Below are 17,862 nucleotides of genomic sequence, written 5' to 3'. Positions count from 1 at the left end.
GTTACTGAGCTAGATACGAGAGATGGGACTTGTTTCATCTCATTTCTGCTACAGAAAATGTAGGCACCTATTCCACAGCAGTCTTCAACTTTCTCTCTTCAGTCAGGAGAGAGATGATCAATTCTAGTGAGAAATTCACTCCACCTTCAGAGAAGTATTCAAGAGATCAGGGATGACTTTCCCTCTGACCTCCCTCACTACCTCAGCTGTAGATTGTTAACAGAGACTAAATACCTATTCCAAACTCTGAGATATCCACTACAACAGCCACAGTCCTCACCCAGTCACTACCCTTCATGCATTTGGATGATAAGGCTTGTCTTCTTGTTCATTTTATAGTTTTTATTTAGTTTCTGCAAGACAGTGGTATTTCCAGTGCAGTTTGAGAGGTTGGCAAGGAGTAACATCTGGCACCTTTCTCCAGTGGATGTTTTTTCCCCTTGTGACACTCAGCAGTAAGAAATACTGACCCTCAGCATGGGATAAGATATATTTAAGATGGATGTTGTGGTTTAACCCGGCTGGCAGCTAAACACCACACAGCTGTTTGCTCACTCTCTCCCGTTTCTGGGATGGGGGAGAGAAATGGGAAAGTGAAGCCTGTGAGTTGAAATAAAGACAGTTTATTAAGACAGGAAAATAATAATAACAATAATAATAATAACAATAATGATGATGATAGTACTACTACTAATAATGTGTATGAAACAAGTGATGCACAATACAACTGCTCACCATCCGCTGACTGATGCCCAGCCTAACCCCGAGCAGTCCGTCCCTCCTTCCCCCAGCTAGCCACCCCTATCTATTGTTTAGCATGTCGTCAGATGGTATGGAATACCCCTTTGGCTAGTTTGGGTCAGCTGCTCTGGGTCTGTCCCCTCCCAGCTCTTGCTGCACCCCCAGCCTGCCTGTTGGCAGGACAGAGTGTGAAGCTGAAATGTCCTTGGAGTGGTGTAAGCACTGCTCTGCAACAGTTAAAACGTCAGCATGTTATCAGCACTCTTCTCATCCTAAGCCAAAACACAGCACCCTACCAGCTACTAGAAGGAAAATTAACTCTGTCCTAACTGAAACCAGGACAATGCATTAGGAGATAACAAGCAGATATTTTTTATTATCAGAGAAGTCAAAGTTTCAAGCCTGCTGCTCTTGTTTGCAGGATTCTGGTATGCAGTGGCTATAGGTTACCAGTGATGACACAACAGAAAACAAGAAAGCTCTGACTGATATCACATCCAATCACTCCCTCTCTCTTCCCTCTTTTTTCCAGTTTTTCTTTGCAAATAGCAACAACAAAAGGAGTTGCACAGAAAACAAACAAACAAACAAACAAACACAGAAGAAGTCTGCAGCAGGTGGTACTTGGTCACCTGTGCCAGCGCAAACCATCTGTCACATCACTGGGAAGAAGGAAGGGAATTGGATAACAGCTCAAACTCAAACCAAAGAAAATGGAGGGGCTCTGGCTGGACTGGAGGATGGGGACTGATCTGCATCAATTCTACATTGTTCTGGTTGTGTACCAAAACCTCTCTTATGACTTTTTTCCCTGCTATAGTAATGATCCAGGAGCAGTTCAAAATGGGATTAGTATAAATGAGAATTAGCCCATAAACCTTCAGTGTAAGTGGATTATTATTATAATCAGTCCCCTGATTAATGATCAGTCAGAGTCTCATGGCTTATAATTACAGGAAGGAATCCTTGCCTCTGTTATAAAACAGCAACATCCCTTTCCTTCTGTGAATTTGTACTGGGGACAAAACGCACATCAGAGATGATGGGAACAGTATAAAGATAACATAAAAGATGCTGCCCATGTTCCTAGCAGATTAATGTCTTTCTGAACTTAAGCTGACATACTTCCAAGGCAATATCATGAACTCCACATTGTACAAAATCAGTAACCTTTTCTTAACTTGAGGAATGGCCAATAAAATGCTAAGATAGATACTGAAATCAATTCGTAATATGGAAGAAAACCAACAGCAACCCTATTGAAATCAATGCTTATTTATCTGGCCACTCCTCTCCCTGTTTATGGTAATTAATTTACCTGGAGAGGGAAACAGGAAGAATAATATTCATAACAGGTGATCTTTGCTGGAAGATATAGGTATGATTTTCAAGTTTTGTAACAAATACATTATTTGATATTTTCCAGGGGTCAATGTACACTCTGTACTCATCCAGGTAGACTAAATGACAGGGAACACCTCAAGACTTTGTCAATAGGCAAGAAGATAGTCTGAAGCGAGTGAGTCAGCTGAATGGATGGTTGAAAATTTAAGAAACACAACTAGGCACGCTGAACATGCAACACAGAATCCTGCATCCCGAATCTTTGCAGATTTTTTGCTGGAAAAACAAAAACAAAATTTCTTAATATATGAATTGCTATGCCAGATTTGATTATGCAGAGAATAGTCTCATCTTCATTCAAATGAGTCTGAGAATTCATGTTGGTATGTCTAAATTTTCACCCTTTTTAAGAATTGCCGGTTTATTAAGTTTGTTTGATTACTGACTTCTTTGAATCATTGTGGAACACAATCTCATTTCATCACTTGTGAATTCATGTCTTTTACCGTATATGGGCTTAAACATTTAGGTTTCCCTTCTCTTTCCAGTTATGATACTTCTGATAGTATCTGGCATTGCTCATAGTCACAGACAGGACTACAGGATTAAGTCTCACGAAAGGCAGGTAGATATGTCCCTTCACACCTTTCACACTGATGGAACACTACTGCACTGCCCCATTGTCTATTGGGAGAAAATGTTGTATTCATTTACTGTTCTGTATACAAATACTGCTCTGTATCATGGCTGGCTTATAAAGTAAGATTAAAATATATTATGCAGGTAGAAGAAAATAAGTAAAGATAAATAAATAAATAAATAAATTAGACAACTGAGAACAACATTCTTATAAAGTAACTCATGACTTCAAAAAAAAATATATATATAAATAAATAAATAAAATAGCACCACACTGTGACCTTCTTTGTCGCTAAGGAACTACTAAATAACCTGTGTTGGCAGTGAGTCCCTCCTTCCAGAAGTAGCTTCTCTGCACTGATGTTCCCAATGTTCACACTCTAATTGCCCTCCTGCCCTTAGGTGATGATATATTTGCCAGGTTTCTGCAACTGTGCTTTTGTTAACTTTATTAATCCTGCTATTCCAAAGATGGTTTGTCATATCCAGTAATGAAAATATGTAATCCATCACCTGGGAAATGATATCTACTTTTCATTCACCCCAAAATATGGAGAAAATCACCATATCAGTTCTCCACAATGTCAGTAAAAATGCCTCAGTGCTATAGTCCCTAACTCAGAGAACTGTTTTTTACTTTCATATTAATGCTAATGGTTTCTCTCTTAGGCATAAACACCTTAGTAATTTTCTGTTATATGCATGCATTGAAGCAATCTCCATTGTTAACTCTCTCAAAAACCTCCAACTGCATTTGGTTTATCATGCACCATGTAACACTTCTCCCCCTTCCTCATTGGTATGCAAGAAAGAATAAAGCCTATTTTCACCTTTTAACACAAATGCATCATAAATGGTAAAGGGGAAGAATTAATAGCTCGGTAATTGCATTTTAGTAAACAGCAGGGAAAAAAAAAAAAAAAAAAAAGACAACAACTCACTAGCAAAAAGGTATTGACTGCAGCTGCAAGCAAGGACTCGCCAGGGATTCAAACAAGCTCTTGTAAGCTTACACAGTGATTGCAGAGTTGCCTTCTTCCCCAGTGAGGCTTGTGCAGCTTTGCAGAAGTGAAGCAGAAGGCTACAGAATCAGACACCCCATTGCTCTGATAAATGACTGTAAATGATATTCTGGCTTGCGTATGTATTCTCTCAAGATGACTTCCGTAATAAGTTTGCTTACCTTAAAAATTCCACTACACAGCTATTTCTCTCTCTTCCCCTGTGCCCTACTCATCACCAGAGATACAACCTGAACTAAGACTCTGAAGAGGGGGAGAAGAAAAGAAGCAAACAAGCTGCCAGGTAGTTTTTTTAAAGACTTTCATATTTAATCAGCTGTGCCACTGAAATCTAGCTCAGTGTTTTTCTGAGTAATGTGCTCCCCAGAAACTACATAAATCATCACCAATATGAATGCAAATTAGTTATGTTAAAGAAACATTGATTTTATATTGCTTACAGTGTTAAATTTAGTATGACTCTATTACAAAAGGTCTGAATTGTTGTGTCCTTGGAACTTACACATTTCTTCCAGAAAGAAGGAGATCCTATCATTCTTTTTTCTTTGCATTTGCACTACTGTTTCTGATGGAGGTAAAATGATTAGGTAACATTAAGTACACAGGGACAGTCACTGGACAGGCATCCACAGAGTCCTGAAGAACTGCATTCACTGAGCTTCTGGGGACTTGTTGGAACATAGACTTATATGGAATTATATATTAATATATATATTAATGTGTGTCAGCTCAACTGTGAGCAGCTCACAAAGTGCCTCTAAGTTACCTTCACATGTAGGGTAGCTATCCCACACAGAGATGCTCCAGCCTTAATAATAGGATACAAGAAACATTTAATCATACTACACATGTTTACTATGTAGATGTCTGTACCTTGTTCAGTTGCATTGACTCTGTTCGTAGTCAATGAAAAAATAAAACTCAGAAAGGTGTTTTAATTATTTTAAAAATTTATTTGAGGGTAAGAGGGAACTATGCCATCAAACAATTTTTTTTTTTTCAGCAACTGTAAGAACAATCTAGATGTTTAGTTCAGACATGCAAGTCCATATTGTGAATAATTTAAGTTAGATAAGAATAGTCCATTTTTGGGACTAGAAGAACATACATCAACAGCTATGAGGTACCTATACCACCACCTTCCCTGCATCGCATAACATTTTGAAAATGCTATGGCAGCTGCACCTCACACATCCTCTCAGTTGCAATGGTTAGCAACTGCTACAGAAACACGACCTGGAAAAGAAGTGTCATCTTGAATACATAAATCCTTGAAATACATTATGGGATATTCCAGCATAACAGTGAGTGGAATATGGAAACTATGCCAGTTGAAGGTAAAATGACAATAACCAAATGCTACCAGAGAGAAATAGTAGAAATTATGTGTTTTGAGATATTTTCAGCAGGTTACATGTTTTGAGATATTTTCAGCAATTTATTGTTAGCCCAGTTTCACCCTATAATCCTGTCCCTGAAGAGGCAGAGCTATAATAAGGGGGCTGGCCTGGTTTCTATGCCCACAGATGCTGTTCCATTCCTGGGACAGGGCTTAAGCCCCCACTAGAGAGAAAATAGGAAGGGTAAAAAAAGATGTAAAGATTAAGATAAAGATAATGATTTTTGATCTAAAAAAGATCAAAAAGAAGAGGAAGATCCATGAAATGTGGAAAAAGGGCCTGTCCTTTTGCGAGGAGCATAGATGTGTTATCAGGGCCTGCAGGGACGCGATGAGGAACACTAAAGCCCACCTAGAGATGAGGCTTGTAAAAGAGATAAAGGATAATAAGAAGGGTTTTTTCAAGTATGTAAACAGCAAGAGGAAGACTAGGGATAATGTGGGTCCCTTGCTGAATGATGGGGGTGTCCTGGTCACGGGAGATGCAGAGAAGGCAGAGATACTTAATGCTTTCTCTGCTTCAGTCTGTGTTTCATGGACACTCCCCCGAGACTTCTCACGCCTGACAATAGGACAAAGGGTCTGGGAAATGGAGGGCTCCCCCCTGGTGGATGAGGGAGTGGTTTGGGAGCCTCTGAGCGGGCTCAATGCACACAAATCCATGGGTCCCAATGGGATACATCTGCATATGCTAAGGGAGCCGGCAGGTGTGATCGCTGAACCACTCTCTATCATCTTTGAAAGGTCCTGGAGAACGGGTGAGGTGCCTGAAGACTGGAGAACAGCCAGTGTCACTCCAGTCTTCAAGAAGGGCAGGAAGGAGGATCCGGGAAACTACAGGCCAGTCAGTCTCACCTCTATCCCTGGAAAGGTATTGGAGCAGCTTGTTCTGGATGCTGTCTCCAAGCAATTGGAAGAGAAGAAGGTTATGAGGAGTAGTCAGCGTGGATTCACCAAGGGGAAGTCATGCTCGACCAACCTCGTTGCCTTCTATGATGGCATCACCAGCTGGGTGGATGGGAGGGAGTGGTGGATGTCATCTACCTTGACTTTAGCAAGGCTTTTGGTACTGTCTCCCACAACATCCTACTAGCAAAGCTGAGAAAGTGTGGGATAGATGAGTGGACGGCAAGGTGGGTTGAGAACTGGCTGACTGGCTGTAGTGGGTTTGCGGAACCATGACACTGGCCGAGCTCAGAGGGTGGTGATCAGAGGAGCAGAGTCTGGCTGGAGGCCTGTGACTAGCGGTGTTCCCCACGGATTGGTGCTGGGTCCTGTCTTGTTCAACATCTTCATCGATGACATTGATGAGGGAATAGTGTCTGCCCTCAGCAAGTACGCTGATGACACAAAGCTGGGAGGAGTGGCTGACATGCCAGAAGGCTGTGCTGCCATTCAGCAAGACCTGGACAGGCTGGAGAGATGGGCAGGAAGAAAAAAAATGAGATTTAATAAGAGCAAGTGTAGAGTCCTGCACCTGGGAAGGAACAACCCGAAGTATCTGGTGCCTACGCAGAAATCTTGGGTTTTTCGACCATGGGGCAGTTTACTCAGCACCTGGCCTGATGGCTGTAGACGGGTCCCTATCCTCTAGGGGAAAAAGGATCCTGGGCCAGGAGCTGGCGGGGCTCATTGATAGGGCTTTAAACTAGGTAAGAAGGGGGATGGGGTTGAAGCAAGGACTGTTGGGGCTGTGCCAGGGGGAGCAATGGCAAGGCCGGAGGATAAGGCAATGGCCCAGCTGAAGTGCATCTACACCAATGCACGCAGCATGGGTAACAAACAGGAGGAGCTGGAAGTCATCGTGCAGCGGGCAGGCTACGACTTGGTTGCCATCACGGAAACGTGGTGGGACCAGTCCCACGACTGGAGTGCTGCGATGCCTGGCTATAGGCTCTTCAGAAGGGACAGGCAGCACAGAAGGGGTGGCGGTGTGGCTCTCTATATTAGAGAGTCTTTCGATGTTGTAGAACTCGAGGCTAGGAATGACAAGATCGAGTCCCTTTGGGTTAGGATCGGCAGGGACAACAAGGCTAGTGTCCTGGTCGGGGTCTGCTATAGACCGCCGAACCAGGATGAGGAGACGGATGAGGAGTTCTACAGGCAGCTGACAGAAGTTGCAAAATCGTCGGCGCTTGTACTCGTGGGGGACTTCAACTTCCCTGACATATCCTGGAAGCACAACACAGCCCAGAGGAAGCAGTCTAGGAGGTTTCTGGAGAAAGTGGAAGATAGCTTCCTGACGCAGCTGGTTAGTGAACCTACCAGGGGTGGTGCCCTGCTAGACCTTCTCTTCACAAACAGAGAAGGACTGCTGGAGGATGTGATTGTCGGGAACAGTCTTGGGCAGAGTGACCACGAAATGGTGGAGTTCACTATTCTTGGCGGGGCCAGGAAGGGAACCAGTAAAACCACTGTATTGGACTTCCGGAGGGCTGACTTTGGGCTGCTCAGGACACTGGTTGGTGGAGTCCCATGGGAGGCGGTTCTGAAGGGCAGAGGGGTCCAGAAAGGCTGGGCGCTCTTTAAGAGGCAAATCCTAATGGCGCAGGAGCGGTCTATTCCCATGCGCCCAAAGATGAGCCAGCGGGGAAGAAGACCAGCCTGGCTCAACAGAGAATTGTGGCTTGAGCTAAGGAGAAAAAAGAGGGTTTATAATCTTTGGAAAATTGGGCAGGCCACTAAGGAGGACTATAAGGATGTAGCGAGGCTGTGCAGGGACAAGATTAGGAAGGCCAAAGCTCATCTGGAGCTCAATCTGGCTACTGCTGTTAAAGATAACAAAAAACGCTTTTATAAATACATCAACACAAAAAGGAGGACTAGGGAGAATCTCCATCCTTTACTGGATGCGGGGGGAAACTTAGTTACAAGAGATGAGGAAAAGGCGGAGGTGCTTAATGCCTTCTTTGCCTCAGTCTTTAGCAGCAAAACCGGTTGCTCTCTGGATACCCAGTACCCAGAACTGGTGGAAGGGGACGGGGAGCAGGATGTGGCCCTCACCATCCACGAAGAACTGGTTGGTGACCTGCTACGGCACTTGGATGTGCACAAATCGATGGGGCCGGATGGGATCCACCCGAGGGTACTGAGAGAACTGGCAGAGGAGCTGGCCAAGCCCCTATCCATCATTTATCAGCAGTCCTGGCTATCGGGGGAGGTCCCAGCTGACTGGCGACTAGCAAATGTGACGCCCATCTACAAGAAGGGCCGGAGGGCAGACCCGGGGAACTACAGGCCGGTCAGTTTGACCTCAGTACCAGGGAAGCTCATGGAGCAGATCCTCTTGGGAGTCATCATGCGGCACTTGAAGGGCAAGCAGGCGATCAGGCCCAGCCAGCATGGGTTTATGGAAGGCAGGTCCTGCTTGACGAACCTGATCTCCTTCTACGACAAAGAAACGCGCTGGGTGGACGAGGGAAAGGCTGTGGATGTGGTCTACCTTGACTTCAGCAAGGCTTTTGACACCGTCTCCCACAGCATTCTCCTCAAGAAACTGGCTGCTCTTGGCTTGGACTGGCGCACGCTTCGTTGGGTTAGAAACTGGCTGGATAGCCGGGCCCAAAGAGTTGTGGTAAATGGAGCCAAGTCCAGTTGGAGGCCAGTCACTAGTGGCGTCCCCCAGGGCTCGGTGCTGGGGCCGGTCCTCTTTAACATCTTCATCAATGATCTGGATGACGGCATTGAGTGCACCCTCAGTAAGTTCGCAGATGACACCAAGCTAGGTGCGTGTGTCGATCTGCTCGAGGGTAGGAAGGCTCTGCAGGAGGATCTGGATAGGCTGCACCGATGGGCTGAGGTCAACTGTATGAAGTTCAACAAGGCCAAGTGCCGGCTCCTGCACCTGGGGCGCAATAACCCCAAGCAGAACTACAGGCTGGGAGAGGAATGGTTGGAGAGCTGCCAGGCAGAGAAGGACCTGGGAGTGATGGTGGACAGTCGGCTGAATATGAGCCAGCAGTGTGCTCAGGTGGCCAAGAAGGCCAACGGCATCCTGGCTTGTATCAGAAACACTGTGACCAGCAGGGCTAGGGAGGTGATCGTCCCCCTGTACTCGGCTCTGGTGAGGCCGCACCTCGAGTACTGTGTTCAGTTTTGGGCCCCTCGCTACAAGAAGGACATCGAGGTGCTTGAGCGGGTCCAGAGAAGGGCGACGAAGCTGGTGAGGGGCCTGGAGAGCAAGTCCTATGAGGAGCGGCTGAAGGAGCTGGGCTTGTTCAGCCTAGAGAAGAGGAGGCTCAGGGGTGACCTTATTGCTCTGTATAAGTACATTAAAGGAGGCTGTAGAGAGGTGGGGGTTGGCCTGTTCTCCCATGTGCCTGGTGACAGGACGAGGGGGAATGGGCTAAAGTTACGCCAGGGAAGTTTTAGGTTAGATGTTAGGAAGAATTTCTTTACTGAAAGGGTTGTGAGGCACTGGAACGGGCTGCCCAGGGAGGTGGTGGAGTCACCATCCCTGGAAGTCTTCAAAAGACGTTTAGATGTAGAGCTTAGGGATATGGTTTAGTGGGGACTGTTAGTGTTAGGTCAGAGGTTGGACTCGATGATCTTGAGGTCTCTTCCAACCTAGAAATTCTGTGATTCTGTGATTCTGTGATCAGTACAGCCTGGGGGACAACCTGCTGGAGACGAGCTCTGAGGAGAAGGACCTGGGGGTCCTGGTGGATGACAGGTTGACCATGAGCCAGCACTGTGCCCTTGTGGCCAAGAAGGCTAATGAGATCGTGGCGTGCATTAAAAGGAGCGTGGCCAGCAGGTCAAGGGAGGTGATCCTCCCCCTCTACTGTGCCCTGGTCAGAGCTCACCTGCAGTACTGTGTCCAGTTCTGGGCTCCCCGGTACAAGAAAGACAGGGAACTCCTGGACAGAGTCCAGCGGAAGGCCACAAAGATGATACGGGGCCTGGAGCATCTTCCCTATGAAGAAAGGCTGAGAGACTTGGGGCTGTTCAGCCTGGAGAAGAGAAGACTGAGAGGGGATCTCCTCAGTGTATATCAATATCTGAGGGGTGGGGGACAGAAGGATGTAGCCAACCTCTTCTCAGTGGTTTGTGGGGATAGGACAAGGGGCAATGGCTGCAAGTTAGAGCACAGGAAGTTCCGCACTGACATGCAAAAGAACTTCTTCATGGTGAGAGTGATGGAGCATTGGAACAGGCTGCCTAGGGAGGTTGTGGAGTCTCTGGAGATATTCAAGGCCTGTCTGGATGCCTACCTGGGCAGCCTGCTCTGAGGAACCTGCTTTGGCAGGGGAGTTGGACCCGACGATCTTTCGAGGTCCCTTCCAACCCCTACAGTTCTAGGATTTTGGGGTTCTTCTGGGATTCTGGGATTCATATGCCATGGGATTTTTTATTACTGCTGTGTGTTAAGACTCTCTCTAAATATCAGTCTTTTCATACAACTATTTTCTGCCAGAGATTACAATACTATTAAGCTTTCTGTTTTTTGTTGTTGTTGTTGTTGTTTTTTCTGTTTTTACTGTTGTATGTATTTTTTGTATGTATGGAAGACACTGACATATGTATGGAAGACACTGACGGTGTTCCTAACAGACACTGCAAAGATGTATACAAGTATTTTCTACCAGGTGCAATGCTATAGGGTAATAGTTTTCAATATTCTCAAAGAGAATATAGAAAAGGTTAGCTGTGTGATGTGCAAAGCACTGTTTTCAGAAAGGGCACAAGAGGAGAATAGGTAGCTCCTTGGATGCCTAAGTACTCTACCTCTTATACATTTGATAGGAAAAAAAAAAAACAGGCTTTGGTGGGAAGCTTCTTTTCACAACATAGACATTTTTAATGAATGTGTAAGAACATTCAGTAGGACCAATTCAAATTATTTTCTAACAATTCAGGCTAATGTCTAACTTTTTATGGACTTTTTACATGTACTTCATACATTCAAGATTTCATCCAGATCCAGTACTACTATATCTAGGCTTCAAAGTAAGTAGAGAATAGTTTAACTAAGTCACTTCTATTGGGGTAGATGATACCAAGTTCCATTTTTATATCTGCAATATCTGGGTCTGATTATAAAATGGGACGGTATTTTTAATTTCTTTAGAAAAAAAGCTGTAAAGATAAAGGCAGAGCATCAAAGCTGTAGTCATCAGGCATCCTGGTTATACCAATAGGTCCTGAAAGATGCTGAGTAGCTCCTGAGAGATGCCCCAACTGTCGAACAAAAGGATAAAACACATCTACAGTTCTGAAAGTTAGTGTAGTCTGACTACTTTGGTTCACTTCAGTGTTTATCTACCTCACTGTAGTTAAGAAATAAGATCTGATTCCTTACGCAGGCACAGCTGATACAGCTGTTGATAAGCTATTGGATTTTGTCTTCTTAAAAAGAAAGCTTGCTTTGCTGCTCTGGTAGTGACATGGAAGTCCAGTGGCATCTACAGAACAATCTGTTATCCTCAGCCATTAGGCACAAAATAAAAGCAAGCACAACTAATAATAATAATAATAATAATAATTAAAAAAAAAAAAATAAGCTTGCTGGACAAGCAAGAAAAATATACAGAAATATATATACAGTTTAAAAAATAAAACACAAAATGTTCCATATTTTTATTGAATTACTATGTCGTTCTTAATGTACTCTTTTAAGAAACTGGACAGAATCCCTTAGAATGTAAAAGAGAAGTGACATACAACTGAATTAGAACTGAAAATTTACTAAGATTTACTTTTTCTCTTCCTCTTTTTTTTTTTTTTTTTGTATTTTTCTTTATTATTATTATTATTATTATTAATTATATTTATATTTATATATATATATTTGGTGGAGGGGAGATGCCACTTCTAGGTTCTATGGCAAAGCTATTGAAACTAGAGATGTAGGTGGTGGCTTTCATTTTTAGGCTTTTCCAGCCCCCTCCTGAGAGATTGAGATGGAAATTATCTGTTCAGAAAACCTCTTTTTGCCAGATATCTCATGCAGTTTTGCAGTTCAAAGGTTTGGATGATTTGTATAAGAAATGTGTAAATTTTGCTCTGTCATTTTTTTTTTATATATATTTTTTTTTTTCTGGAGATGCCACCATTCAGTGTACTGGTGGCATATCCAGCAGCTACAGAAACAAACAAATCTTGTCATGTTATTGTTCTTTGGAACAATCCATTTTTCCTGAGAAGCCTGGACACCCTGCTCTGCAAGAGACCCTTGTCTTGATCATTTATTATTTTGGGGTCAAATGGCACCACACTGTGCTGTTATACAGGCTTGTTTTCTTAGTGTGCAAGCCAAGTTTTTATTCATGGAAATACCTTTTTAATGTGAATTTTGTGAAAACTGGTACAGACAGAAAAGAGTTTTCTGTCTGCTGTAATCATCGGGTCTGTGTAAAGCTACTTTGGAACAACTGGATTTTGACAGGCAAACCTCTGTAAAATGGAATTCCTAATGATATTATCCAGGACAGTTGCATATATATAAAGAAATGAGGACACGCATGTTCAATGTCTGCCAGAAGTAACTTCCAGGGGCTCCAATGCCATTAAACAGTGGAAAGAAAAGGTATGAAAAACAGTATGAAGTGCTAGAAGAAAGGCAAATTTACATAATCACAGTCTTGTGGAGGACCTGGATGAAGTTCATTCACACAGGATGCGCTTATGCAGGTGTTTTCCATTCAGTATACACCAGAATACAATAAATAAAATAAATGAATAAAACAAACAAACAAACAAACATACAAAAAAAAAAAAAAAAACAAGCAAACAAACAAACAAAAAATATTATAAAGAAAGATGTGGAAAGAAGAAAAAAATGATTTTGCTTCCTTTATCAGAATTTGTAACAGCATATTTTCTTCTTTATATATATATATATGAAAAGTTATAAATCAAACACGAGGCAATACTGCTATTTATGTATTTTGGAAAATAAGCTAGTATTTAAAGGAAGAAAAAGAAGACGGAGGGAGGGAAGAGTTTATTGAAAAATGAAAGACAGGCATAGAAAGTACTCCTCCACCTGTAACAAGGAACCACTTGCATTAACTTCAGTGAAGTAGAATGGTAGTGAGGAGCAGAAGTCTGTATCACTAGACTCATTTAAACCTGATGCTCACCTTAAATGCTACAAAATGTTGTTACACCTGTTTACAAGAAAGATAACACAGACCTGTAAATACAAACTGATTCATCCTTTATTACACCATGATTAATTCAGGAATGGGAAAGAAAATTGGGAATCTTAGTTTCTAGTTGCCTTCTGCTCTTGCTAAACTTATATACTTTTTTTTTTTTGAGAGAGTACATGACTAGATATTTTCTGACTGAATTCAAAAAATATTTTGCCCAGAATTTGAAGGAAATTGGAGTCAGACCTACAATTTCATCTATGATTTACTGGAACCTTTATTTTTCACTCACTATCTGTGCCAAATTAATGTTGCTCCAAAATCTGTCCATTCACAAATCAAATGACTTGGTCATGGGAGAGAACTTAGTTCTCCCTAGAAAATACAGAACAGCTTGTCTTAGAAGGACTTCACCAATTTTTCAGCTACTGTGGTTTGACTTTTTGAGTATGTCATCATCAGCCTATGAAACAAAAACACATGAAGAAAATAAAATTAATGTTCTTCACCTAATACACTGTGTTAATGGTTACTATTTAGTTTACTACAACTGTGCTTTAAAAATAAAATGGATTACATTTACTTACTCTATTCCTAGCAGAAAGTGCACTAAAATTATTTTCCCCTTAAAATAACATGTTGTAAAGGACCATTAAAATATAATACTGCCAAAAAGGCATTTTTCATTTCCTTGAGATAAGCTACAGGAGTGCAGTTTGAAATTCAACTTCCATTGATTTAGGATTACAGAGAAACATGTTTAGATAATAAGCAGAAGGATCTTAGATAACAGCTTGAGTGAGTCATCGGACTACAGTGTTTAGTCTGAGAAAGTGTGTTTATCTGAAGGGCTCTTGGGACTAATACAGTTCCTCTTCAAAGCTTGAAGCAGGGGGCAAAAATCATAGTCCTGAAGGTTGGCAGGATAAACATGTCCCGTGATTTGCCAGCAATTTGAGAGATGGATTTCACTACAGAGCATGCTGCTGTTGTCAGGTTGAAAAGTGTCTGCCTGAAAATGAATTCATGTGCACACACCTCCAGACAAAGGAAAATCTTCCTGAAATGGCATGCCATCACATTTTAAGGACAATTTTTCAAGTCTCTGACTTACACTTGGGAAATATACTGTTCCTCCAAGTTTATCATAAAAAGCTCACATTTTAACAAGGAAAAAATGGTGCAATAATCTTCAAAAATACTGTATCACTGACAGGTACAGAAATCCATTTTTCTGCATATGTGTCTGCTTTGTGTTTGAAAATGAGTTTGCGTATACTACACTGGATCATTTCAGATTATTTGTCAGAGAAGAGAATTTGGTCTCTTTTAACATTCAGCGTGAGGTCTGAATAAGGAGTCTGGGTAATGTGCCACTAGGAGGAAAGCTGTGGCAAGAATGAAGGCTCCTGTGTCAGTCACCAGTGTATAATACAGCAGAAGAGATAACTGCTGTGTATATTTCATGAGGAGGAATTCAAATTGGGCTCCACAAGTAGCAACATATTTGAAGAGAGGGTTTCCCTAATCATGTGGAGGTTTTTTGTGGATGATTGGAGCCATCAGGGGATGTCAGCGTCTAATAGGAAATAGGAAATGAACAAAGGACTTGATGTCTAAATGTCCTTCCCTTCACACCTACAGATTTCCTTGAAGTAAAAGCATTCCCACATGTTTAAATTTGAGTAAAAGCAGATTAAGTTTATGATACATTGGATAAGAAAGGAAAGTCTCAGGAAATGAGCCATGAAAAAGGCTGGACGAGATAGTTCAAGCTGTCTTTGTAGATAATAGCTTTCATTTGCAGATTTTCAATTGTCTTAGTGTTTACTCCACATGTCAAATTGTAGCTAGCCCAGAGGGTTAAAAGCTAACTAAATAATAAGTCCTCTTAAAGAGGTCTTTTCAAATCTAAATGATTCTGTAATTCTAAAGCTTAATCTTAAATTTAGTCTCCTTGTTGTTTTTGTTTTGTTTTGTTTTGTTTTTGTTTGTTTGTTTATTTGTTTTCTGGTTTTGTTTTAATTGAAACATAGATACAAGATTAAAACTTTTAGTGCAAGAAGAGAACTTCTAGTTAAAGAGGAGCCAAAGGCATCACTGGTGGCTTCTTTGGACAGAAAAGATGAAGTTAAGGATAAATCTCTTTTATAGTTAATTGTGCCACTGAAAAAGAAAACCAAAATCATTTTTTGTTACTTTCCTTCTTGCTACATATCACTTTTTCAAACCTTATGGAAGGAACTATTTAATTAATTGTTGTTTGTGACAATTTGGCTACATGCAGCTACTTTAGAATACCTGATCTTGGAACTCTCTGGGGTAAACTTAACCTTATTCTGTCTGAAGTCGATTGCTGCGAGCATAGACAGGCAATCCTGCTGGCAGGCAGAATGGGTAGTGAAAAGCAGGGGTAGGGAGTTAGTGAAGCATATCTACTTACACTAGCCCTACATACATTCAGAACATGCCTGTTACTATATGTTCTGTGGAAAAGAGATTTCAGAAGAGTATTACAGGACAATCAGTGATGACATATCCAGAATCCATGGAACATAAGTCTGCTTCCTGTGAGAAGAAATCTGTCATATTTAACAGTGTCCACCTGCATTTATGAAAAGAGGAAGATCAGTAACTAGATAAGCAACATTAATAGTTTGCATTTTTAACATCTTTTGAATCTTTTTTAACTTCAGAAAGCTGAGAATCAGAAATATATTTCTGAAGCATCACACAGGTTTTCAGTGTTCTGACCTGTATCTTTCATTTAAAATTTCTATCTGGTTTCAGATATAAAATCAGATACGGATTTTTAACTGTGGACTTGGCAATAAAAGATAAATTGCTAACAAATTGCACTATTTGGTCAGTGATGAAGTGTTCAGTTAGTGCATACATACATTCTCTAGAACAACATACACTGACTTTGGTCTGTTTCCACCTTTATTTCTCGTGTTTCCCAAACAGAGAAGAATTACAGTTTTAGCTCCTTGATCCTCTGAAGTGACTAAAACCATGGTTCAAAATTGTTAATGAGGTACCTAATGAGGACTGTGAGGACACCCAGAAGCACTGCATGGCACTCCCAGAGCACACCACCAGCAGCATAGCTGGGTGCTTTGACTCTACCTCGAGTCAGTGAAATCACAGTTGGATTTCAGTCTGAACTTCAGAGTGAGTGACATTAAGCCACCTGTGAGGAAAGAGGCTATTTTAGCTGTTGACTTCAATGAGATTTGGATTAGGCCTTGATTTATTCTGGAGTTGTTCAGTGAAGATAGAGAGGCAACAAATTCAAACACATCTGCAGTGACAAGCAGCTAAATCCAGGACACAGAGTGGACAGCTTCTGAAAAATAGGGTCCTAGGAAAGTGGGAAGAACTTCCTAGTATGGATACAATGAGACAGTGATGACAGTCTGAACTGGAAGAACAGGGAGATTTAAAGCAGACTTATTCTGTTATCACTTCAACATAGATCTTGGAATAGAAAGCTATGTCTGTGCAGTGTCCTGGGCTGATATATCTGCAAGAGCCTGCTGCTACCATCACAGGTCTCTGCTTGCTCCAGAATCTCTGCTTCCTTCATTATATGGTCATTACATGCTCTAGGATTCTAATATGGATATTTAGGTCTCTTTCTGAAACAAATGTTGAATAAAACTCTACAGTCTATCTCTACTGTTGTTTTCATCAGCTTTCACTGGTTATATTATTCTGATTTATTTATTTATTTACCTTACAACTGTAATTTCTAATAATCTTCATAATATCTGCAATAAATCTTCCTCTTAACACAATTATAAATGAGGCCTTAGTGCAGGCTTTTTATACAATCAAAAGTTAGAAACAAAAATTGTGCAATATTCTGGAGAATTTTTCCTAAAGAAAATGGATGTGACTAACAAAAGATGAACTTGGCTTAAGCTGGAAAACATAGCATTTTCAGCTACTTAAAGCTAAGTGTATAGGGACATTTTTCCTTTTGCTTAAATATAAAACAGTTTTTCAGAAGATTTAAAAATGTTGCTCAAATTTTATTTTATTTTATTTTTAATTTTAGAAGAAACTGAAAGAAAATAAAATAACTCTTAAAATACTTGTTCTAATGAAAAACAGACAAACAAGCAAACAAATAAACAAAAAACAGTGACCTTAGTTTCAGTAATAAAGGAACAGAACAAAATTTTGAATATCTTATTGTACTTTTTCATGTAGAGCACAACTTTTATGGTCCTTATAACAAAACCAAATGGAAAAAAAAAAAAAAAAGACAAAGCAATTATTCATCTTGTTTTTTACAATGTATTTTTACTACATTTAAAACATACTCCTAATAAAATAATGTGCCAGTAGGCACATTATCCCTTTTTGGTTCAGTTCATTCGTTATCCATATTTTGCTTTGAATTTAAGGTGGTTTCCTTTATATAAATGATATTTGAATGACACATGCAAATATGGTACTAGGTAGCTCACCTCTGCACAGGTCTATGACTAGGAGCACAGTGCCTACTGCCTACTGTTCTATGCCTACTGCCTCTTCTGTGCTTTGCAGAGTCTAACTACTGCACTTTCTCTGACTAAACACAGGCAAAAAAAAAGCAAACAAGCAAACAGAA

The 17,862-nt window shown here is 41.2% G+C and overlaps 1 protein-coding gene across 1 annotated transcript in view; it reads right to left on the bottom strand.

Annotated features, from left to right (window-relative positions):
* Nucleotides 1-17,862, bottom strand: part of RIT2 (Ras like without CAAX 2) — a 206,237-nt gene that overhangs the window by 96,219 nt on the left and 92,156 nt on the right. The window lies entirely within an intron of this gene.

This window comes from Anas platyrhynchos, chromosome Z (genome assembly GCF_047663525.1).
Source record: "Anas platyrhynchos isolate ZD024472 breed Pekin duck chromosome Z, IASCAAS_PekinDuck_T2T, whole genome shotgun sequence".
Taxonomy (NCBI): Eukaryota; Metazoa; Chordata; class Aves; order Anseriformes; family Anatidae; genus Anas; species Anas platyrhynchos.
Note: the sequence above shows the minus strand (reverse complement) of the source record. Positions and strands in the feature narration are given on the sequence as shown.